The sequence below is a fragment of the Fulmarus glacialis genome, unplaced genomic scaffold (assembly GCF_000690835.1).
Source record: "Fulmarus glacialis isolate BGI_N327 unplaced genomic scaffold, ASM69083v1 scaffold523, whole genome shotgun sequence".
NCBI classification, from domain to species: Eukaryota; Metazoa; Chordata; class Aves; order Procellariiformes; family Procellariidae; genus Fulmarus; species Fulmarus glacialis.
The window spans coordinates 68,615-82,460 of record NW_009204652.1 but is presented as its reverse complement, the minus strand read 5'-3'; positions in this window follow the sequence as shown (position 1 = coordinate 82,460).

Genomic DNA, 13,846 nt, shown 5'->3' with positions numbered 1-13,846 from the left:
TGTTATGCAAATAAGGTCCCAAGTTTATTCATGGAGAGATGTCATCGAGGTTGCTCTGGTTGACTGCACCTGTCAGGACTGCAATGCAGTCAGGACAGGAGGGAAATATGACCTGATACTCATGGTGGATCCAAGCCTCAGGTCCGATCTGCAGGGTGACGCAGCAAACACTGTGGAGAGGAGGCTTCAGCCTGAAAACCTTCTCCTCTCTACCCCTGCTTTGTAGCTTTGTCCTGATGGCTGAGCATTAGGAAGGGTGCAGACTGTCCAACACTGGTGTGTGTGGGGAGGCATAGGAGACACGAGAATAATAACCTCCTGACCAGGTGAGGTTAGAAGACAAAAAGGTCTTCATTTAGGTGGGATGAACCTGCCTTGGTTGTACGTTCAGGCAGTGTTGTCCACATGTGCCCAGCCAGCAGAAGATGGGCAGGTGGAAAGGATCTGAGTGAAGAACCTCCCCAGATGGGGAGTCCTCCGGCTGTGGTGGGACAGTAGGTTTCACATCCTGAGAGGTCTCCAGCAAATCATTCCCCATATCTGGAACAACAGGAGGCCCTGAGCATTGAGAGCAACCAACCTTGCATGGTGCTTCTGTGGACTTCGAAAAGGAAAAGCACAAAGGGATGCTCCTCAGAAAGCAATGGTGACACCTGCATGATTAAATGACACATGCCTGGCACCCTTCCCTGGCACTGGAGACAGATAATGAACTCCCTTCCCCTCCCAAACACCCAAACTACATGGTAGGAATATCCCTGGCCCCAGACATGCCCCAAGATTGTTTGGGGTGGTGCTTGTTGGCTTAGGGACCACAGGTGATAGCAATTTAACAGTTGAATCCAGCACCCAGGAACTGGTCACTGGTTCAGATGGAGATACCATGAGCCAGAAAGGCAGACAAGTACTGCCACAGTCACTGCACAAAGTGCTATAAGTAGTGGGTTTGGACATTATGGACACCACCTCCATGCTGCATAAAGCTACATGAGTCCAGGCACATGGTGTACTCATCCCTGTGCATGGCTTCGAAAGACAATCCAAGGCAAATATGAAATCAGGATAATAATCTATAGAAGGGCTTGCAAATCTCAAGGGCTCCGAGGGCTGAAGGCTGTTTTCCCAAAGGGAAAGAAAAGAAAGACTGTAGTTTCACTTGGAAATGCTAAATGGCAAATGAAGGTGTTTAGACAAGAAATTTCTCTGGTTTACTTCCCTCTAGACATAGAGAAACCCCTTCAACATGAATACAGCCCGAGGAGCCACCTTTGCCGCCCTTCCGAACGTAATAGGTCATCCCAAAGAGAAAAGGCTGGGAACACCGTATTTAGGCAATTCCTCTTATATTTATATAAGTCCTGAGAGCAGCAATGTTGAAGACACTTACCCTTGCTACCTCATGCCCGGGTGCTGGACACGTTTGTAGGAGATGCGAAGAGCTGCATGGCAAATCCCTCTGCTCTTTGCAACTACAAGGGGAAAGGAGTGGAAATGGATGTTGAGCCCTTGCTGAACTGAAAATAAACCCCACCGAGGAGGTGAAGGAATGTATCTCCTCCAAGCTTTCAGCCCAGGGCCACTTTTCTCGCTGTGTAGGGAAAAGCACATCCATGCTGCGGCAGTTATTTTTATGCTGTCCTGTATTTGCTAAAAGAAGTGGTCCTGGAAAAACAGTTTGCTCTTGATTTTGTACAGCTCACCCAGTTTCAGCGGGGTTTATTTATAGAGAGGAAAAGGACACATGAAGAGCTCACCGGTCTCTCCAAGCTGGAACAAATATTTAACTATACTTCTATTATTTTCATGCTGAATTATTTTAACTGAACTAAATTTTAACGCAATCACAGTAAGGTGGAAAATCTTCAGCATTAAAAACACCAGCTACAGCCAAAGACAATAATTGACTACTACTCACATCTGTAACATTCAGATTCAAGGTACAATTCAGATGAAAGCATTTTCTGCCATATATGTCAATGCATATGCATATGTGCATACACATATATGTCCATATACATATGTCTGTATATGTGTGTGTGTGTATATATACATATGTATGCATGCAATTAATCAGCAGCCATTCACCACCAGAGGGCAGGCAAAGTATACGTAAATCAGATGTCCTATGTGTTCCCTGCACACGTCAACGAGCAAATTGTTCAGTAGCCGGAAAGGTATTGCCAATGTTTTCTTTGACCATCTCCAATGACTTTCTTATCCTGAATCTCGAGCCTTACGACAACCTCATATTGCACAATGCACTGGCTGGTTTTTTTTGTTTGTTTTGTTTGTGTGTTTAAAAATTCTCTGCATTTTTCAAGGATGAAATGGGCTGATCTGGGAGTGGTCCACCACGGGGTAACCACAGGGAGCGTCACCTGTGAAAGGTGAGAAGCTTCCTCAGTGCTATGGCTGAAAGAGGAATGCATGTTGGCACGTGTGTGTCTGGAGAAAGGGGAAGGTCAGTGGGAGCTGTGTGCCTCCACTTTTCGTTGGGCATAAGCTATTACTATTCCTTTGCAATCAGTGGATATTCACTGATCATAGAATCATAGAATAGTTTGGGTTGGAAGGGACCTTTAAAGGTCATCTAGTCCAACGCCCCTGCCGTGGGCAGGGACATCTTCAACGAGATCAGGTTGCTCAGAGCCCCGTCCAACCTGACCTGGAATGTTTCCAGGGATGGGGCATCTACCACCTCTCTGGGCAACCTGTGCCAGTGTTTCACCACCCTCATTGTAAAAAATTTCTTCCTTATATCTAGTCTAAATCTCCCCTCTTTTAGTTTAAAACCATTCCCCCTTGTCCTGTCGCAACAGGCCCTGCTAAAAAGTTTGTCCCCATCTTTCTTATAAGCCCCCTTTAAGTACTGAAAGGCACTGATGTGCAGTAAAAGGACCAGTCCCTTCTGGGGTGTGTTGAACATTTATCAAGACTGTCTTACATGACAACTTAAAACAACTGAGATCTAAATCTAGCGATGTTGATATGAACCAATAAGCCACGTGGCCACTCTCATAGTCCTGAGTCCTAGGAACAGCTTATTTCATCCGTTAAGATGTGAGGCGCGCTAGCAGGAACATGGACCTTCTGAATAGGTACAATGAGCAAAGAAGAGTTTCTCTTCTTTTCGCTCGTGCTACGGAGAGGATAAAAATACAGGACTCTAGACACTAGAAAGTAAATCCTAAGAAGCACAGTCCTCCAACCAGGAGATGCTTATGATATGGTACAGACAGGCCTTCTAGGTATGGTGGGTCACGAAATCTATAAGGATCATTGTCTAAAACCCAGCGCCTTTGACCTGAGGATGAAAAGGTTTGTACAGTCTAACCCCAGAAGCTGCATCCCAATTTGCTAACAAAAACCTTTACATTCGAGTACAAGGAGATGTTTTATACGGCAGGAATCCTGTTCAGGGCTTTGCTCAATGGGGTGATAGACCCTCAAAGCAACAACAGAATGGCAGAATCACTTATAACGTTTGTAACACATCCAGAAATACCATCCCCAAGTGGCTTCTCCCAAGGAAATCTGGAAAGTATTTTAAGTGATTGATGTCCAACCTGGGCTGGAAAGCTGGGATTTACACCAGCAGGACGTACACCCACCACCAGCAAAAAATCCAGTTCTCTGTTTCCTGACTGTGAGAGGGACTCATTTCCTTTAATTTTAAATCTATGTCTTTGTTAGTCACTCACCACTCCCTTCGTGTTCACAGGAGAAAGTGGGAGCTCCTTGTAGGTGACTCATCTGCTGGAGAATGAGATGAATCATGAGCAAGAAGGGCTTTCATTTCCCTCCACGAGCTGTGAAGGATATCAAGATCGGTGGTTCATTTGATAGATGCCGACCTTGCAGATGTCTACGTTTGATCAGAGATATCTCATCTTTTTCAGCTATGACATCATTCCGCGGTTACAAATTTGTATAAGAAAAAGGAGACGAGGAGTTTACTCAGCTCTTCAATGCTGCTGTCGTAGCTTCTTCTACCTGTGCTTGACAGGGGGCTGATGATATATTGTTATATTTTGAGCATAATTATCTGTGCTTCTGTGTTCTCCATATTTCACCATTCCGGTGCACTAAACGTCCCAGTGGAAATGTAGCCTGTGCAAAGGTTCCAAAGTTTTTGCTGAGTGCATCCCACCTCTGAAATCTAGAAAGAGATGTTCAGCATCAAATTAAATTTCCAGTGTCTTGAACAATCATAGAGACTGATGAGCAGGACTAAAAAGGCATTGTTTCCTTCAAGTTCTTGCCCTATGTCTGCTTTCTCTCTCCACCGAAATAACTCTAATGTTCATTCCCTCACGTCTCCCAGTGTACCCCCCGCTTCATTATTTGGTGTGGAGGGGTTGTTAGATGGTGCAGGGACCTTTCTCCTCCAGGAGTATGTTCCACCTGACGTACTGTGCGTAGGGATTGCCATGATGGACTGTGTCAGCACAGCAAGGAGCATGCTCAGGGATGAAGCTAGGGTTTAAATATTTTTCCTCCATGTAAAAAATCCAAAATACATCATTGGGGGTGGGAGTTAGATTACTCAAGAAAAGCCAACACACTGTGCAGGAAGCAAAGACATTTTGGAAATAACCCAGAATCCAGCTGTGGGCTATAAAAAAAAATGCTTTCAATAAGTGATGACGTAGTGATGGATCAAGGGGCTATGGGAAGAATCAAAGGATTTAAGTAACATGACAAAAATAGAGCATTTCTAACTCATTTCTTCTCTCCCTAGGATTATGATTGCAACCTTTTTTTTTTTTCAGTGGTTGCCTAAAAAATCAGCATAGAAGGAGCAAAAGACAGGGCAGATCACACTCTCGACCAACTGTGGTGAAATCCTTTTCCACAAGACCTGAAAATTACCTGTTTCACGATCAGCTTCAAGGCCTTGCAGATATAATGCCAGTAATCCCTTCACTATAGCTTCCCTGCAGTAAGCCTCCACCTACCCAAACTAAGCATGGTAAAGAGAAGGGACAACAAAAAGGGACAATTGATTATTTCAGTGGTGGTTGATAACTTAAAGTCATTTTTGCAAGGTCTGAGTCAATAGCAGGGACTAAAAACGCTGGGGGAAAGACCAACTTTCCTTTTCATTCTCCCACCCAAAACAAAATGAAAAGAAGGAAGAAGAATGGATGATATTTCACACTTTGAATTGAGTAGGAGATCTAAAGAGAGAAACATGATCTTTAACCCCATTAGCACAGACGACAGAGCACACTGTTCCGCAGCTTGTGTGGCACCACCCGATTCATAGATCCTCCTGCTATTGCAGTGGCAGGCAGAGATATGAAAAATATTTGCGAAGAGAAACCACATCAGTCTCGTCTGATTTGCCGTTTCAAGATAAACCAGATTTGTCACATGGAGCACAGTTTCCTGAACCTGTTGATAAAGCTTGGGATGTTTCAAACACAGGCTAGAAGTCGTCCCTGGAGATGGTAGGGGGGGGGCAGACAAAGCCCAGAGACACTTGAAAAATCTGCGTTGGATGCAGGCTGCCTCCAACCATCAGAGCTGGCAGGGCAAGTGCGAGGCAGAAGGTCTCTGCCCTTATTTCTGTCTTCTCGAGATATTCACCTGGCAACTTTGCTTGCAAGCAAAGTCTCACTGGGCAATGGTGTAAGTCTGAGGCCCACAGCCATCGGAAAATAAAACCAGAGGATCCTGGAGACAGTTCTGGTCCCCCATAATCCAAACACAAATTTCATCTGCTCCATTTCAACCCGCAAAAAATGACGGGACTCTCTGCAGCTCCTGTGATATGCTTTTGCTTGCCTGGGATTTCTGCCCACATGTTTTCCCCCTCCTTTTTCTCTTATTGTCTCACTGCCCCATGTCCCAGCAACCCATCATTTCCTCCCCAACTGCATTTGTGTTATCTTCTGTGGTGTCTCACTCTGCAGAAGACCCTATCACCAAAGTCACCTTATCTATATCTAAACTCCTGCTCATTCCAGGAGTTTCAACAATATCTGCCACTCCAAGTGATGTACAACGTCCTTCAAGCACTCCACGAATGTTTCGAGCGCCGTTATGTGCATTTTGCTTTCTTGTTCAATTTTCTAGCACTGCCTGCCTAGATGTCAAGCAGAGCCTGGGGACAGGCAGCCACCCATGAGGGACAAGACGAGCCAGGATTATGCCCATCCTGCAAATCACTGCATCATAATGTGGACACAGCTGACTGCTTCATAGCTAGTCACTTCTGGCTGGGTGAGTATGGAGCATCCCAGGAGAACTGGACATGCATTTTTTACCCTGCTTTTCGGATGAATTTCACAGCTACTTGGGTTACTGGTAGCTGGTTTGGAGCTAGCTAAGGTATGTCTCCTTTGCAGTTGTACAGTGGAGCTGTCTGCATCTTACAATGGCAATGTCTTCATGGCCCAAGGCCAGGTGGACCTGAGGAAGGTTATGGTTTGTACCAGAGGGGACTAAGCCAGGCCTAGTCCGGCAAGGTGCCAAGAGCAGCATCTTCCTCGAGTTCAACTAAAGACACAGTGCCTGAGACCTGCAGGCACCATATAATGAGGCTGAGATGGGACAGGAACCACAGCTGACCTGGTGGCCAGGACAACCCCCCTGTCCTGCTCACCACTAGCGTCAGCTCCAAGGCAAGCCAAAATCCCAACATCGTCATGCTCCTAGCGGCAAACTTCCCTGAATAGCAGCAGGAACAGAAAAATGGTGGCCAGAGCAAAGCTCTTGGCCCTCTTGTTCCTCATGTATTTTTTTAAAAGAACAGAATAGGAGCTGGAGGAAATAGAGCATAAATATCAAACTTTGTTTAGTCTGGGGAAATATAATTTAAAATTAGAGATGGGCATCCTGTTGACATGATACAACCTAATTTAAGCATGAGGTGAGCACGTGGTCAACCTCTAATCTTTTGCAAGTGATTAAAAACTGCTGGTTCATCTCTTCCTGACCGGTTCCTTTTCTTTTTTTTTCTTTTTTTTTTTTTTTTTAGTGTAATTTATAAAAAGCAACTGGGCTAACGTCAGCTCAAGATAATGATGCTTATACTGGCAGTGAAGTCTTGGAGCATCTCAGTAGCTGGGAGCGTTGCTTTCTGTTCCTGCACTTCTGCTTGTCTCCATGCCAGTCCCACCAACCAAGCCTGCTCACCTCTCCCATGGAAGAGTGGGAATCCCATGAGACTTGGAGGGGTTGAGCCTATGGCAGGACATGGCCCAGGGTTGACTTTGAGTGACCAGCACTGACCTGTGGCCCTTTTATTGAAGTGGGATTTGCCGGTTGCCACATCCTGCTGCCCTAGTGTGGAGGTGTGCAGGATTTGTGCATGGCAGGCACCAGCAGAAATCATTGCAGGATTGGTGCTTGTAAGCAGTTTTGGAGGCATGATGCTACAAGTCTTCAGGGTGTGGCGTCCCTCCTAGTGTCCTGAGGTTCTTTCATGGGGTATGCATGGGTACATCAACGCTGTCAGATAACCGGGCTCCCCACAGTCAACCACACTGAGGGTTAGCTCTCCCATGGGCACCCCTCCCCACCAAACCAGCTTGTTCCCTCCAAGCTGGGTGTAGTTCTGGGGTTTCCTTCAGGGCCTGCATCAGGTTTGGCTGCTTCTGCTCCGCACAGTCCTCCTACACTATTCCAGAGGGCTTTGCACACTGTCCCCACATTATTCAAGGCACTCTGAAAGAAAAGTAACAGTGAAACAATGACCTCAAGGCTGCGGGGACACCATCCAGAGCTAGCTATCTGAATGCTAAATACCTGGACGTAGCCAACTTGCTCTAGAGAAGGGCCAGGTCTGTGCAGATCAGGCCAGGGATCACTCCCTGGGAGAGACATCTTTAGTGGAGAAGCATAAGCACGCAGGTGTCACTGGGAATCAGTCATAGGTTGACCCAAGTCTTCTGCAGCCCACACACCAGAGATGGAGGTCTAACAACAGCAGGATCTGTGTGAATAATTCCTTCTGCTTCCATATGAGTCTGAAATTTATTGTCAGGAGACTTCTTATCCTTTCTGTGATAGGCCATTTTCCTATTAGCTAGCCATGCACCACTTGGAAAATATAGTTGGACCCCCTTCTCTAAGCAGCAGATCCACAGCTGTCCTCCAGGCTTGGCTGCTGTGACATCAAGTTGGCCATCAGGTTGGCCCAGCGTGGTGAAAGGAGGGGACGCGATACGTCCTTGTGCCTCAGTGAACTCTCTTTGTGGGTCAGTCCTGGCCAAACAAGCTAGCACGGATTAAGAGGCACGTTTCGGCTTGGGAAGGAGGTGTAGATCAACACATCAATGTCGAGCTCATGCCAAAACAAACAGTGCAGCCATATTCACTGTGGAGCCACAACATGGAGCGATAGTGGACAGCTGGTTTAGGCGTTGCACGGGGTTGTCAGGGCCATACAGCTTTCAGACCGTAAGCTCACTCCTTGGTACTGCCCTGTGTTCTTGGGACCACCTATGTCCCATGGAAGAGCTATTCTGAGGGCATCAGTAAGGTTTTGGGACTGCTGTACGCAAGGAACGTCTGCATAGGATCTGATTCTGTTGCCAAGACAAGTCAATGAGAGATCGTTTACTTATTAATTGTTAAGATATTTGGCCTTTAATAAATATACATATACAACTACAGATGTACACAGGCAATAGCTATTGCAGTAATAAAATCATTATTGTTTGCTTCTTTATCATTATGTACATGTTACTATTAAATTTATTATCCTTGTTACATACTTACTGCAACAACATGTGCAAAATATATTTACTGCGATATTTAATGAGCCACATCTTTCACATCTGTAGACGTTTTCATCTTGGGTCTCCCAATATGCTGCAGATCTGAAGTAACTCTGAGTCACAGGAGCTTATGTGCTACAGAAAATGAACAGTAACCTGTTGTGAAGAAGCAAAGGCTGGGAGCTTGCGTATGTTTAGCAGAAGCTGCTTGGCACATGGTATAAGAGGACATAGCTTTTATCCGATTTTAATACGCAGATCCAGGAAAGGGGGACAGAATTGATGCTATCCAGGAGAAGGGAGTCAGCACCCCATTTTTTTGGTGAAAATCATTGGCCTTCATTGCATATCTCGGTGCAAAGTGGGGAAAACACATGATGCGGAAGCCAAACCTCTCCTCCAAGGGGGAGGTCACTCGGTGGAGGTGTTTTTCATGCACCTAGGCGAGAAGGTGGGATGTTTGCTGTGGTCCCTGGTGCCTGTGGGAGCTCCCTGGTGGGGTGGCCCAGGGGAGGTCAGGTCCTGGCTGGTGAAGCCAAGACTCAGTTTCGTCCTAAGACACCCACTCAGGAGCTGGCAAAACTCTATCAGACGTTTGTACTCCTGCAAACTAACACGTGGAGCCAGTGGACACCTACCCAGGTAAAAGGAAACTTCTAAGCAGAAGAAGACAACACGGGCAATGTGCAGGTCTCCCTCCGATTTACACGAGAGCATTGCTTCTAAAATAAAAGGGAGTTTCACACCCAAGGAAAAGAAATAAAAATCCATCCCGTTGCCCTTTTTAGAAGGCATTGAAGTTATTACCCATTCAAGCATTAAATTGAATTCATCCTTTCCCCCAAGGGTGCGTTCGGCCGTCCCACTGCTGTGCCCCAATGACACCCCTGAGCTGTTGGGACACCAAACGCGATGTGTTTGCCCTACTGCGACGCTTCCCTCCGATATACCCTTTTCCTACACACCCCATCCTGCACGGACTTGGAGTTTAGGGTTGGCAGCCAGCTCCATCCCCATGATTTACCCCAGCCCCGGCGAGCTGCCCCCGAGAACCTGCAGGTAGGTCCATGTGGCTGCAAGCACACGCTCACATCTGTGGGACAGGCACGGTGAACTTCAGAGACAAGCGCGTGTCCCCGAAGCCCGCGGAGGGGATTTTTTGTGGTATTCACAGACTGTTTCATGTGTCAATACGAGAGGAGCGTAATTACCAGCTGAGAAACTGCAGGAAATAAGCCAAGGTTGAATGAACGAAATGGAAAATAAAGAGAAGCGCAGAGGACACACACATTTTAAAACTATTACAGAGGTATGTATTCACGTGCTCGTGGGAGCCTGGGAATATATAAGAGCTCATGACTGCGAAGGAATGAATTCAAGGACCAGTCTATGGGGAGTATTTTTTTTCCCTGTGACTTCAAACTTCTCTCGGAGCTCGCAGAGTTTTAGTCAGCTGGCATGCAACAGAGGTACGACTTCCCCAAGGAAACTCTTCCTCGGCTTGCACTGGAAAGGCTGCTGGGAGAGTCCGGGAGACAGAAGGCTGCAAGCAGAGGCGAAACCTCCTCCTCCTCCTCCTCCAGCCACAGAGCAGGTACGTGGAGACGCGTGCGAAACCGGGAGCCTGCTGGAAAGTTGAGCTTTCGACTGCGGGAGAGACGGGGACTCTGGTGACTTAGAGCTGCAGCCTTTAAAAATAACACAGATGAGGAAGGTACTGTATAAATAAAATATACTGTGTTTATGAATAGGCTGAGGAACTGGCTCTATCCACACAGCTGTATATTTAATCCATCAGGGACTTGCACTGCAGCGAGTTAGATCCTTTACGTTAAGGAGGCACTGGTTAGTTTATATCAATACAGTTGTCATATGCCTGCTTTGTTATTATTCTCCGTGTTTACAGTAATGGAAGATGGGGAGATGGGGTTTTTTTTCCTTCTTCACAGGACTTTAGTCTATTTATGGTGTTACTGCATCACAGCCTCTGAACCAGGAGTGCTGCGGAGATCAGCATTGTCCGCTGATTAAATGCTGCTCGCCCAGCTCTCCGACACTGAATCCTAATATAGCCTTGGGCAAATCACACAGTCCCCGGGTTAAATGGGCAAAATGCTGTTTAGCTCGTCTGCTCTTCTTACTATCAGTGCTGTCATTGAGCTCTCCCTGTTGGAGCACGAGGTGTGAGATGGCAGGGCTGTTTTTCTACTCTTAAGATCCTGACAGCTTGAATGTCACCTTGGGTGAACGATGACTTACTGATAGTGTTTTGCTGCATCTGGACTGTTATGACGAGGAATTAATGTTTAGAAAATATTTGGAAATAGTAAAGTTTTAGAAAATCCTAGGTTATATAAAAGTCACAAATAATTTTCTAAAGCCAAACCCTGTTGTATTTTTGATAAAAGTACAAACATGTTTCCCTTACATAGAAGCCAAAGTTTGGCTTTCCACAGCAGTGGAAATTGGTTTTTTTACTAAGATGTAATTACTTCAACTTTAAAATCATCCTATTATTCTAAAATGCTGAAATTCTTTAGTTTTCAGTAACAAAAATTCACAATCAGTTATCTTTTTCTAAAGCAGATGGTTACAGCTTAGTGACTGTATCAGTGCTTGGCCTTTTACTAATACAATGATGGATGGATTCAAGGGGGGGTATCAGTATCATGCAAGTCAAATCTATCACTTTTCCTCACTTCATTTTACGAATTGAGTACACCTTTTCTCAAACACTGACTCAACCATCAGTAAAAGAATAATTGCTGAATTATTAAAACTTAGATTAAAGCTGATGAGAAAAGCTTCTGGTTTGGTTCCTGAATTTGAATTTCTCCAGGAATTCTGTTCTCCAGGGAGAGTATTTCATGTTCAAATAGTTTAATCTTCAAATGCCAGTTTATATCAGTTTTTGTTGATGGAAGTGTGTTCATTCTCCCATCTGCTGCTGTTCCTTCGCCCAGTCCCTCTCTCACAAAGTCTCCAGGCTGGGGGGTTTCATGCGATTCTCATTCATTTTCATTTTCTCTCCTGGAGAAAGGAGTAGAAAAAAAGGTGAATAACGTAGGGGAACTGGCTAAACCCTGTGTGTCCAATTAATTAGAAAGGTTAATTTTTGGTGGGGAAATGCTGTTGGCTGCACACCTGATAGAAGTGCACATGGAGAGAGGACAGAGAGAGAGAGAGAGAGAAGGAAGGAAGGCAGCAGCTTCAAAAGACAGGAGAAAAGCCACGTTGGGATTACGGGAGATGTAGGAGTCTCTATTTTGATGTATGGATTTGACACCAGAGAGGCAGGAGGCTGCATCTGCCTATGAGAGACCAAGCACAGCGCAGATGGCATGAGCAAACCAAACCAGGAGAAGCAGCTCCTGGAGATGTTGCAGGGGCTCAGGAGCTGGAGCTGTGCCTCCTTCTCAAACGCTGTAGCTGAGGATGGCATGGGCTATTTCTTTTTTTAATAGGGTTAATATGAATGTTGTCTCCAGCTCCCTGGTGGGATGAATCACCAGGGAGCTATTCCAGTCGAAAGGGAGCAACTTGTCCCACTCCTGCCCTTGCAGTTCAGACCCACTTTCTAAGGCGGGAGCTTGTTTTTGTTTACTTCTCTGGAGAGTTTGATTCATGCGGCTCGACACAGGACTCAACCCAAAAGCAGTGCCTTAGAAAGCAGCAGCCTATGGATGGACAGACTCCAAAAGGTCTAGAGGTTCAAGACACATAATCGTCAAGACATATTCTTGTTTATCTGAAACCCTTGGGAACCTGCAGCAGATTATGGTCCGGCTCGTGAGAGCCAGCGGCTGGGATTTGCTTTTCCTTCTTGCTCTGGGCCATGCTGGGAAGGAGCTTTGGAGGAGAGGAGAGGGCCTTAATCCCCATGCCACCCCCAGCTTCGTGGGACGTGGGGTGAAACCCAGCTGATGTCGGCAGGCAGTGATTGCTGAGGAGATCACAGGAAAATCAGGAAAGGCCTGATTTCACAGAGTCACAGGTGCAAACCCTTTGGCACCGGTGGGATGGGACAGCCCTTGCTATTCTGTGCAGGTGGGCAAAAGAGCTTGATGCTCCGATTTGCCAGATGGAGATGACCCAATCTGTCAGATGGAGGTGACCCTTGCTCTGCAGACGTGGCTACCAAGCACATACCATGCTAATGTTCCACCACCACTTTAAGGTATAAACTTCTGGGTAGCCCAAAGCATGAAAATGGGAAGTCAGCTAAATGCTTAAGGGTCTTTGAAACACTTTGCTGACAGATACCCTTTAGGAAAGGGCAAAGATGGTAAAGACGCTGCTGATCTTTCCCAGCACGGTTGGTGTGCCTCTAAGGCTGTGGTTTTAATGAAGCAAAGTCCTGAGCAGCAGAATCAGTGCATGCCCTTCCCTCCTGCTTTGGCATTTGTTTCTGTCCAGGCTCTTTTTCACAGTTCAGCTGGCACAGCTGCTTGGCCACTCGGTAAAACAGCTTGAGGAATAGAACTGGCTTTCTAAAAAACACCACCAACAAAAGCCCTGCTATTTTTACCCCTGCAAATCCAGACTTCCCAAAGTGCTCTGAACATCCAGGTGTAGGAAAATGTGAAGCTGCAGTCATCCCGGGCACTCGCTACTCTTCATTACAGGCATGATATTTGTATTCCATCTCCAAATCAAACCAAAATATCCTATTTGGAAAAAAAAAAAAAAAAAAAGTATTTTTCTTTTCTTGAAGACCTCAAATATTTGAGGTTTTCCTTGCGAAAGTGTCTGTACGTCGCAAGTGCTATTGCATGCTGCTGGCGAGGCGAACTTAAACCCAGAGCATCCAAAAGGCATTTAAACCTCTGGACACCACAGCGATCCCAAGCTTCAACATGACTTTCCCAAGGGGATTGCAGATGGAGAGCTTGACTCTACGGAGCGTGCCGAAGGAATCAAGTGAAAAAGAGTGCTGCAGCCAGCTCCAACCAAGGGAAGCTCAAGACATTACGTGCTTGGGGGAAGGTGATCAAAACCAGTCTGTTGAGAGCCCAGTCAAGGGGAACCTGGCCAGGGTTGTGATAATCTCGCTGGCAGACTGTTCTCATGAGAGCTAAACGTGCATTTTTCTACCCATTGCACCTAATCATGCCCTC